Here is a 12,360-nt window from a genome sequence, read left to right as displayed (position 1 = left end):
TGTGTGTGTGTGTGTGTGTGTGTGTGTGTGTGTGTGTGTGTGTGTGTGTGTGTGTGTGTGTGTGTGTGTGTGCGTGTGTGTGTGTGTGTGTGTGTGCGTGCGTGCGTGCGTGCGTGCGTGCGTGCGTGCGTGCGTGCGCGTGCGTGCGTGCGTGCGTGCGTGCGTGTGTAATGAATAGTGTTGGTTTGTGTGACCACCCTGGTTGGATCCACCAGCTAGCTGTACCTCATCCCATCAATATGCTTTTTTATATTTTATTCATGTTGAATGTGTGTACTATCCCATAATCCCAAATCATGCCCTAGCAACTATGCCTGTACGTACTTGTATAGAGACAATTCCACCTGGTCACCTGATCACCTGGTCACCTGGTCACCTGGTCACCTGATCACCTGGTCACTTGGTCACCTGGTCACCTGATCACTTGGTCACCTGATCACTTGGTCACCTGATCACCTGGTCACCTGATCACTTGGTCACCTGATCACCTGATCACCTGATCACTTGGTCACCTGATCACCTGGTCCCCTGATAACCTGGTCACCTGATCACCTGGTCATCTGATCACTTGGTCACCTGATCACCTGGTCACGTGGTCACTTGGTCACCTGATCACCTGATCACCTGGTCACCTGATCACTTGGTCACCTGATCACTTGGTCACCTGATCACCTGATCACTTGGTCACCTGATCACCTGGTCATCTGATCACTTGGTCACCTGATCACTTGGTCACCTGATCACTTGGTCACCTGATCACCTGATCACCTGATCACCTGATCACTTGGTCACCTGATCACCTGGTCACCTGATCACCTGGTCATCTGATCACTTGGTCACCTGATCACCTGGTCACCTGATCACTTGGTCACCTGATCACTTGGTCACCTGATCACCTGGTCACCTGATCACTTGGTCACCTGATCACCTGGTCACCTGATCACTTGGTCACCTGATCACTTGGTCACCTGATCACCTGGTCACCTGATCACTTGGTCACCTGATCACTTGGTCACCTGATCACCTGGTCACCTGATCACTTGGTCACCTGATCACCTGGTCACTTGGTCACCTGATCACCTGATCACCTGGTCACCTGATCACTTGGTCATCTGATCACTTGGTCACCTGATCACTTGGTCACCTGATCACCTGGTCACCTGATCACTTGGTCACCTGATCACCTGGTCACCTGATCACTTGGTCACCTGATCACCTGGTCACCTGATCACTTGGTCACCTGATCACCTGGTCACCTGATCACCTGGTCATCTGATCACTTGGTCACCTGATCACCTGATCACCTGGTCACTTGGTCACTTGGTCACCTGATCACCTGGTCACCTGATCACTTGGTCACCTGATCACTTGGTCACCTGATCACCTGGTCACCTGATCACTTGGTCACCTGATCACCTGGTCACCTGATCACTTGGTCACCTGATCACTTGGTCACCTGATCACCTGGTCACCTGATCACTTGGTCACCTGGTCACCTGATCACTTGGTCACCTGATCACCTGGTCACTTGGTCACCTGATCACCTGATCACCTGGTCACCTGATCACTTGGTCATCTGATCACTTGGTCACCTGATCACTTGGTCACCTGATCACCTGGTCACCTGATCACTTGGTCACCTGATCACCTGGTCACCTGATCACTTGGTCACCTGATCACCTGGTCACCTGATCACTTGGTCACCTGGCTTAATAGAGGTTTGACATTGGTACAGCTATCCAATCCTCTGTTCAACACAATGGGAGTAGTGATAGGGGCTACAGGTAGATATATGGATTTAGATCAATAATCATCAAAATAACAATCATCATAACAACAACAGATTAGTATTATTATATTAGTATTATTATGTTAGTATTATTATATTCATATTTTGAATTAAAAATAATGAGTTATCAGATGTGATCGGCCAATTCATGTACCATATTCCTGACATAAAGTAGGGGTGTGTGGGTAGTCTGACATAGGGGTGTGTGGTAGTTTGACATAGGGGTGTGTGGGTAGTTTGACATAGGGGTGTGTGGGTAGTTTGACTGACATAGGGGTGTGTGGGTAGTTTGACATAGGGGTGTGTGGGTAGTTTGACTGACATGGGGGTGTGTGGGTAGTTTGACATAGGGGTGTGTGGGTAGTTTGACATAGGGGTGTGTGGGTAGTTTGACTGACATAGGGGTGTGTGGGTAGTTTGACATAGGGGTGTGTGGGTAGTTTAACTGACATAGGGGTGCGTGGGTAGTTTGACATAGGGGTGTGTGGGTAGTTTAACTGACATAGGGGTGTGTGGGTAGTTTGACATAGGGGTGTGTGGGTAGTTTGACATAGGGGTGTGTGGGTAGTTTGACTGACATAGGGGTGTGTGGGTAGTTGACTGACATAGGGGTGTGTGGGTAGTTTGACTGACATAGGGGTGTGTGGGTAGTTTGACATAGGGGTGTGTGGGTAGTTTAACTGACATAGGGTTGTGTGTTTGTAGTTTGACATAGGGGTGTGTGGGTAGTTTAACTGACATAGGGGTGTGTGGGTAGTTTGACTGACATAGGGGTGTGTGGGTAGTTTGACATAGGGGTGTGTGGGTAGTTTAACTGACATAGGGGTGCGTGGGTAGTTTGACATAGGGGTGTGTGGGTAGTTTAACTGACATAGGGGTGTGTGGGTAGTTTGACTGACATAGGGGTGTGTGGGTAGTTTGACATAGGGGTGTGTGGGTATTTAACTGACATAGGGTTGTGTGTTTGTAGTTTGACATAGGGGTGTGTGGGTAGTTTAACTGACATAGGGGTGTGTGGGTAGTTTGACTGACATAGGGGTGTGTGGGTAGTTTGACATAGGGGTGTGTGGGTAGTTTAACTGACATAGGGGTGCGTGGGTAGTTTGACATAGGGGTGTGTGGGTAGTTTAACTGACATAGGGGTGTGTGGGTAGTTTGACATAGGGGTGTGTGGGTAGTTTAACTGACATAGGGGTGCGTGGGTAGTTTGACATAGGGGTGTGTGGGTAGTTTAACTGACATAGGGGTGTGTGGGTAGTTTGACATAGGGGTGTGTGGGTAGTTTGACATAGGGGTGTGTGGATAGTTTGACTGACATAGGGGTGTGTGGGTAGTTTGACTGACATAGGGGTGTGTGGGTAGTTTAACTGACATAGGGGTGTGTGGGTAGTTTAACTGACATAGGGGTGTGTGGGTAGTTTAACTGACATAGGGGTGTGTGGGTAGTTTAACTGACATAGGGGTGTGTGGGTAGTTTAACTGACATAGGGGTGTGTGGGTAGTTTGACATAGGGGTGTGTGGGTAGTTTAACTGACATAGTGGTGTGTGGGTAGTTTGACATAGGGGTGTGTGGGTAGTTTAACTGACATAGGGGTGTGTGGGTAGTTTGACATAGGGGTGTGTGGGTAGTTTGACATAGGGGTGTGTGGGTAGTTTAACTGACATAGGGGTGTGTGGGTAGTTTGACATAGGGGTGTGTGGGTAGTTTAACTGACATAGGGGTGTGTGGGTAGTTTAACTGACATAGGGGTGTGTGGGTAGTTTAACTGACATAGGGGTGTGTGGGTAGTTTAACTGACATAGGGGTGTGTGGGTAGTTTAACTGACATAGGGGTGTGTGGGTAGTTTAACTGACATAGGGGTGTGTGGGTAGTTTAACTGACATAGGGGTGTGTGGGTAGTTTGACTGACATAGGGGTGTGTGGGTAGTTTAACTGACATAGGGGTGTGTGGGTAGTTTGACATAGGGGTGTGTGGGTAGTTTAACTGACATAGGGGTGTGTGGGGTAGTTTGACATAGGGGTGTGTGGGTAGTTTAACTGACATAGGGGTGTGTGGGTAGTTTAACTGACATAGGGGTGTGTGGGTAGTTTGACATAGGGGTGTGAGGGTAGTTTAACTGACATAGGGGTGTGTGGGTAGTTTAACTGACATAGGGGTGTGTGGGTAGTTTAACTGACATAGGGGTGTGTGGGTAGTTTAACTGACATAGGGGTGTGTGGGTAGTTTGACATAGGGGTGTGTGGGTAGTTTGACATAGGGGTGTGAGGGTAGTTTAACTGACATAGGGGTGTGTGGGTAGTTTGACATAGGGGTGTGTGGGTAGTTTGACATAGGGGTGTGTGGGTAGTTTAACTGACATAGGGGTGTGTGGGTAGTTTGACATAGGGGTGTGTGGGTAGTTTAACTGACATAGGGGTGTGTGGGTAGTTTAACTGACATAGGGGTGTGTGGGTAGTTTGACATAGGGGTGTGAGGGTAGTTTAACTGACATAGGGGTGTGTGGGTAGTTTAACTGACATAGGGGTGTGTGGGTAGTTTAACTGACATAGGGGTGTGTGGGTAGTTTAACTGACAGGGGTGTGTGGGTAGTTTGACATAGGGGTGTGTGGGTAGTTTGACATAGGGGTGTGAGGGTAGTTTAACTGACATAGGGGTGTGTGGGTAGTTTAACTGACATAGGGGTGTGTGGGTAGTTTAACTGACATAGGGGTGTGTGGGTAGTTTAACTGACATAGGGGTGTGAGGGGAGTTTGAGAAATCTGTTCATTTCAGTCTTGTAATTCTGTGAGGATTTTGAAATGTTCTGTAACTGTGTTCTAGTTGTTCTATCAAAGCACAATTACACCGAAATGTAGAGGTGGTGATGTAAAATAAATAGGAGATTAATTCTTATGGATATTCTCATATTACCAATCTCATTATTATTACTGTATAGACTTTTTAGCTTTTGTTTTCTTTACTACAGAATAGAGTTACAAAATTCGCAGTAAATTTCCCCAAAATGTCCAGGTGTTTTCAGAAATCCCAGTTGGAAGATTCCCGGTATCAGGAGGGATCTTCCTGTTGGGAACCCGCCGACCGGGGATCTTCAGAAGACCTGGGAATTTCAAACCCGACTACAGAAACATTTGACAGACTGTTCTATTTATCTAATAAAACATGTTATAATAAATTTCAAAATATCATTTTTAACATTTGTTATTTTAATGGAGGTCTCATTTCTCGTGTTTTCTGACTTGTTATGGAAATTATGTTTTCAATATAAGCAGAGGAAGGTTATAGTGTGCTTGCATCCGTGCGTGTGTGAATGCATAAAACACCTTGCCAAAGCACATTTGATTGAATCAGACCCATTCTTGAATTGATTTCAACTTTTAGTTGCCCCTTAACTGATTTCAATATGCAACAATTTGTGTAGCTAAAGCATTTGACTTCATTAACTATGTTCATCGCATTCTCCACCCTATCTGCAATTACTCAGCCCTCCAATTCCATTCAATCTACATTAGACAAAGAGGGGGTCATTTATACTGAACAAAAAAATATAAAAACAACATGCAACAATTTCAATTTATTTTACTGAGTTACAATTCATATAAGGAAATAAATTCTTTAGGCCCTAATCTCTGGATTTCACATGACTGGGCAGGGATGCTGTCATGGGTGGGCCTTGGAGGGCATAGGTCCACCCACTGGGGAGCCAGGCCCAACCAATCAGAATTAGTTTTTCCTCACGAAAAAGGCTTCATTACAGACAGAAATACTCCTCAGTTTCATCCGCTGTCCGGGTAGCTGGTCTCAGACGATCCTGCAGGTGAATAAGCTATGATATGGAGGTCCTGGGCTGGCGTGGTTAAACGTGATCTGCGGTTGTGAGTCCTGGTGGATGTACTGCCAAATTCTCTAAAACGACATTGGAGGCGGCTTAGAAATGAACATTAAATTATCTGGCAAAAGCTCTGGTGGACATTTCTGCGGTCAGCATGCCAACTGCACACTCCCTAAACACTTGAGACATCTGTGGCATTGTGTTGTGTGACAAAACTCCACATTTTAGAGTATTCTTTTATTGTCCCCAGCACGAGGTGCACCTTTGTAATGATTGTGCTGTTTATTCAGCTTCTTGATATGCCACACCTGTCAGGTGGATGGATTATCTTGGCAAAAGGAGAAATGCTCACAAACAGGGATGTTTACAAATTTGTGCACAAAATTTGAGAGAAATAAGCTTTTTTTGTGCGTATGGAACATTTCTGAGATCTTTTACTTGCTTATGAAATATGGGACCAACACTTTACATGTTGCGATTATAGTATTTCACCCAGCCCTTCAATCTGCATTAGACAGAGTGGGAGTCACCTATTACCCCCTCCAGTTCCATTAGACAGAGAGGGAGTCACCTATTACCCCCTCCAGTTCCATTAGACAGAGAGGGAGTCACCTATTACCCCCTCCAGTTCCATTAGACAGAGAGGGAGTCACCTATTACCCCCTCCAGTTCCATTAGACAGAGAGGGAGTCACCTATTACCCCCTCCAGTTCCATTAGACAGAGAGGGAGTCACCTATTACCCCCTCCAGTTCCATTAGACAGAGAGGGAGTCACCTATTACCCCCTCCAGTTCCATTAGACAGAGAGGGAGTCACCTATTACCCCCTCCAGTTCCATTAGACAGAGAGGGAGTCACCTATTACCCCCTCCAGTTCCATTAGACAGAGAGGGAATCACCTATTACCCCCTCCAGTTCCATTAGACAGAGAGGGAGTCACCTATTATCCCCTACAGTTCCATTAGACAGAGGGAGTCACCTATTACCCCCTCCAGTTCCATTAGACAGAGAGGGAGTCACCTATTACCCCCTCCAGTTCCATTAGACAGAGAGGGAGTCACCTATTACCCCCTCCAGTTCCATTAGACAGAGAGGGAGTCCCCTATTACCCCCTCCAGTTCCATTAGACAGAGAGGGAGTCACCTATTACCCCCTCCAGTTCCATTAGACAGAGAGGGAGTCACCTATTACCCCCTCCAGTTCCATTAGACAGAGAGGGAGTCACCTATTACCCCCTCCAGTTCCCTTAGACAGAGAGGGAGTCACCTATTACCCCCTCCAGTTCCATTAGACAGAGAGGGAGTCACCTATTACCCCCTCCAGTTCCATTAGACAGAGAGGGAGTCACCTATTACCCCCTCCAGTTCCATTAGACAGAGAGGGAGTCACCTATTACCCCCTCCAGTTCCATTAGACAGAGAGGGAGTCACCTATTACCCCCTCCAGTTCCATTAGACAGAGAGGGAGTGGGACATCAGACTGAGTTGATTATCTTTTTAAACTCTGCTTCATTTGAGGGGAAGGGTGGATATTTCAGTAGTTGCACACCATTTCAGTAATTACATACCATTTCAGTAATTACATACCATTTCAGTAATTACATACCATTTCAGTAATTACATACCATTTCAGTAATTGCACACCATTTCAGTAGTTGCAAACCATTTCAATAGTTGCAAACCATTTCAGTAGTTGCAAATCATTTCAGTAGTTGCAAACCATTTAAGTAGTTGCAAACCATTTCAGTAGTTGCAAACCATTCCAGTAGTTGCACACCATTTCAGTAGTTGCAAACCATTTCAGTAGTTTCACACCATTTCAGTAGTTGCAAACCATTTCAGTAGTTGAAAGCCATTTCAGTAGTTTCACACCATTTCAGTAGTTGCAAACCATTTCAGTAGTTGCAAACCATTTCAGTAGTTGAAAGCCATTTCAGTAGTTGCACACCATTTCAGTAGTTGCAAACCATTTCAGTAGTTGCAAACCATTTCAGTAGTTGAAAGCCATTTCAGTAGTTGCACACCATTTCAGTAGTTGCACACCATTTCAGTAATTGCACACCGGTGCAATAGTGGCACAAGACAACATTGGTATTTTGAGGGGTGTTACATTCCCCAGCAAGAAAACCGAAAATGTCACTCAAACAGAAGGGGAACTAACAAAGAGTCACTGACTACAACCAAAACTAAACAGGTGTGGTTTTAGGAGGGGTTCTGAAAGACACTCATAGGGGTGTCCACTGAAAGTTGATTAGTAACAACATCTGGGTCCTAAAAAAACTCCACAATGAGACCCACTAAATGTGCCCAAGCACAGGCAAACAATACACACACCAAACCTAAAGAAAATAAACAAATAAAACATCTTACAAAACAAAAACAGGAAGACCAGACAAAGGACTGTTTTCTCGAAATCAAATAGGGAGCACCAACTAAATGTGTTGACCTTCCACATCTCTCAAGACAGCTGGAACACTGGGCCAGCCACTCTTAAAAAGCACCTGGGCCAGCACAGGTCAAATACCTTCCCACTAACGTGATGGACAAGCCAGCACATGCTGGCTAACGAGGTGACAGCAATCGGTGCGCCCTATGTGCTATACGTGCTATACGTGCTAACGTGCTATATGTGCTAACATGCTATATGTGCTAACATGCAAAACGTGCTAACGTGCTATACGCGTTAACGTGCTATACGTGCTAACGTGCTGAAAGTCCAACCTCAAAACATAAGTGGGAAAACAAAAACCTGTAACAGGGGCATTTCAGTGTAGTTGCACACCACAACATTGGTATTTGAGGTGGGGATTTTTGTATATTGACACACAACAACATTGTTATTTGAGGGGGGGGTTAGTATATTGGTACACCACAACATTGGTTTTTGAGGGGGGGTAGTATATTGACACACCACAACATTGGTATTTGAGGGGGGGTTAGTATATTGACACACCACAACATTGGTATTTGAAGGGGGGGGTTTAGTATATTGGTACACCACAACATTGGTATTTGAGGGGTGGGGGTTAGTATATTGGTACACCACAACATTAGTTAAACCAATGGTGCCGACATACATGACAGCTCTGCTTCTAGCTCCTCAGGAACTTTGCAGTATTTTGTTTTTTTACAGCCAGAAATAACTTTTGGATATCAGAGCGACGGTAACTCACCAGCATTACGACCAGGAATAGGACTTTCCCGAATTGGATCCTTTGTTCGTACCCCCCAGGGCAATTGAACTTATCCCAGAGGCTAATCCGAGTATTCAGAGTGGACTTCTAGTCCGACTCAGGAGGCGTGACCTCCATCCACCGCTTCCCAGTATATTACTCGCTAATGTTCAGTCTCTGGAGAATAAAGTAGACGAGCTCAGGGCGAGGATCTCCTTCCAGAGAGACAACAAGGACCGTAACATACTCTTTTTTACGGAATCATGGCTCTCTCCGTGATATACTGTCCCTGTCTATACAGCCTGCTGGGTTCTCAGTACATCGCTCAGACAGGAATAAAGAACTCTCTGGATGTACGGTCCCCATCCATACAGCCAGCTGGGTTCTCAGTACATCGCTCAGACAGGAATAAAGAACTCTCCGTGAAGAAGAAAGGCAGTGGTGTATGTTTCATGATTAACTACTCATGGTGTGATTGTGATAACGTACAGGAAGTCAAGTCCTTTTGTTCAACTGACCTAGAATAGCTCACAATCAAATGCCAACCGTTTTACCTCTCAAGACAATTATCTTCGGTTATAGTCACAGCCGTGTATATTCCCCCTCAAGCTGATACCACAACGGCCTTCAAGGAACTATGCTGGACTTTGTGCAAACTGAAAACCACATATCCTTAGGCCGCATTTATTGTAGCTGGGGATTTTAACAAAGCAAACTTGAGGAAAACACTACAAAAGTTATTTCAACACATTGACAGAGGTACTCAAGCTGCTAAAATACTCAACCACTGTTACTCCCCCTTCGGGGATGCCTACAAGGCCCTCCCCTGCCCTCCCTTCGGGAAAACAGATCACAACTCCTTTTTGCTCCTCCCTTCCTATATGCAGAAACTCAAACAGGAAGTACTGTGACAGAAATGCTTGTACGAACACGAACCCAGGTACAGAGAAACACAGCAAGCAGAGGTAGGAATAAATCCAGAACTTTTACTTAGAGTCTTAAAAGAAAGTAGTCTGTTATAGTCTGTTATAGACTGCTATAGCCTGCTATAGTCTGCTATGGTCCGTTATAATCTGCTATAGTCTGATATAGTCTGATATAGACTGCTATAGTCTGCTATAGTCTGCGATAGTCTGTTATAGTCTATTATAGACTGCTATAGTCTGCTATAGTCTGTTATAGTCTGTTATTAGTCTGTTTTAGTCTGTTATAGTCTGTTATAGTCTGTTATGGTCTGTTATAGTCTGTTATAGTCTGTTATAATCTGTTATAGTCTGTTATAGTCTGTTATAGTCTGTTATAATCTGTACTAGTCTGTTATAGTCTGTTATAATCTGTTATAGTCTGTTATAGTCTGTTATATTTTGCTATACCTTGCTACTGTCTGTTTTAGTCTGTTATAATCTGTTATACTCTGTTATAGTCTGTTATAGTCTGTTATAGTCTGTTATGGTCTGTTATAGTCTGTTATAGTCTGTTATAATCTGTTATAGTCTGTTATAGTCTGTACTAGTCTGTTATAGTCTGTTATAATCTGTTATAGTCTGTTATAGTCTGTTATAGTCTGTTATAATCTGTTGTAGTCTATCATAGACTGCTATAGTCTGATATAGACTGCTATAGTCTGTTGTAGTCTGTTATAGACTGCTATAGTCAGCCCTCCACTATAACTCACAGAGGTAGTTCAAGTGTGACTGATTATTATTTTAGCAATTACTCCGGATGGAACCACCAAGGTATGACAATACTGAATATGATATATATACCACAGCCCATCATTCATTAGGTTCCTGTAACACACACACACACACACACACACACACACCAACACAAACACACACAAACACAAAAACAAACACTTGTACAGGGCTTCCTTCAACCAAGCTAAGGCTCCAATAGAATTACTTAGGGAAATGTCCTTTCTCAGTTATTTTTAACCTCGCAACATTAATTTGTTTTCCCCCTATTACATTAGCCAAGCAAATAGATAGAGTAAAGGATAAATTATGATGTTATGAGTTTTCTGCTGGCGTCTGTGTCTTTGTCTAAACGTCTCTGCTTCTCAGAAGACTGGGGGGGAGGAGTGTGAGGAGAGGAGGGGAGTTTCCCAAATGGCATCCTATTCCCTATTAAGTGCACTACTTTTGCCCATGAAGCCCATGGGGCTCATTTTGGAAGCAGAAGAGGAGATGCTGTCAACAACCAAAACTCAGTGGGTGCCCTGCGTTGCATTCTGATGAGGCACTGCCTCTTCTTCATCACTTCGGCTGTGTTTCATTCCAAGATGTTCCCCCCTCTACTTCTACCCTCGTTCCCTTCCTTTAGTGGATCTGAGACAACTGGGTAAGTGGAACTAAGCAATAGCTCCGCCTAGTTTCTTACTATAATAGCTCCACCTAGTTTCTTACTATAATAGCTCCACCTAGTTTCTTACTATAATAGCTCCACCTAGTTTCTTACTATAATAGCTCCACCTAGTTTCTTACTATAATAGCTCCGCCTAGTTTCTTACTATAATAGCTCCGCCTAGTTTCTTACTATAATAGCTCTGCCTAGTTTCTTACTATAATAGCTCCACCTAGTTTCTTACTACAATAGCTCCACCTAGTTTCTTACTATAATAGCTCCGCCTAGTTTCTTACTATAATAGCTCCGCCTAGTTTCTTACTATAATAGCTCTGCCTAGTTTCTTACTATAATAGCTCCACCTAGTTTCTTACTATAATAGCTCCACCTAGTTTCTTACTATAATAGCTCCACCTAGTTTCTTACTACAATAGCTCCACCTAGTTTCTTACTATAATAGCTCCACCTAGTTTCCTACCACAATAGCTCCACCTAGTTTCTTACTATAATAGCTCCAACTAGTTTCTTACTATAATAGCTCCACCTAGTTTCTTACTATAATAGCTCCACCTAGTTTCTTACTATAATAGCTCCACCTAGTTTCTTACTATAATAGCTCCACCTAGTTTCTTACTACAATAGCTCCACCTAGTTTCTTACTATAATAGCTCCGCCTAGTTTCTTACTATAATAGCTCCGCCTAGTTTCTTACTATAATAGCTCCGCCTAGTTTCCTACTATAATAGCTCCACCTAGTTTCTTACTATAATAGCTCCACCTAGTTTCCTACCACAATAGCTCCACCTACTTTCTTACTATAATAGCTCCACCTAGTTTCTTACTATAATAGCTCCACCTAGTTTCTTACTATAATAGCTCCACCTAGTTTCTTACTATAATAGCTCCACCTAGTTTCTTACTATAATAGCTCCATCTAGTTTCTTACTATAATAGCTCCACTTAGTTTCTTACTACAATAGCTCCACCTAGTTTCTTACTATAATAGCTCCACCTAGTTTCTTACTATAATAGCTCCACCTAGTTTCTTACTACAATAGCTCCACCTAGTTTCTTACTATAATAGCTCCGCCTAGTTTCTTACTATAATAGCTCCGCCTAGTTTCTTACTATAATAGCTCCACCTAGTTTCATACTATAATAGCTCCACCTAGATTCCTACCACAATAGCTCCACCTAGTTTCTTACTATAATAGCTCCAC

Source organism: Oncorhynchus kisutch, linkage group LG1, assembly GCF_002021735.2.
Source record: "Oncorhynchus kisutch isolate 150728-3 linkage group LG1, Okis_V2, whole genome shotgun sequence".
NCBI lineage: Eukaryota > Metazoa > Chordata > Actinopteri > Salmoniformes > Salmonidae > Oncorhynchus > Oncorhynchus kisutch.
Note: the sequence above shows the minus strand (reverse complement) of the source record.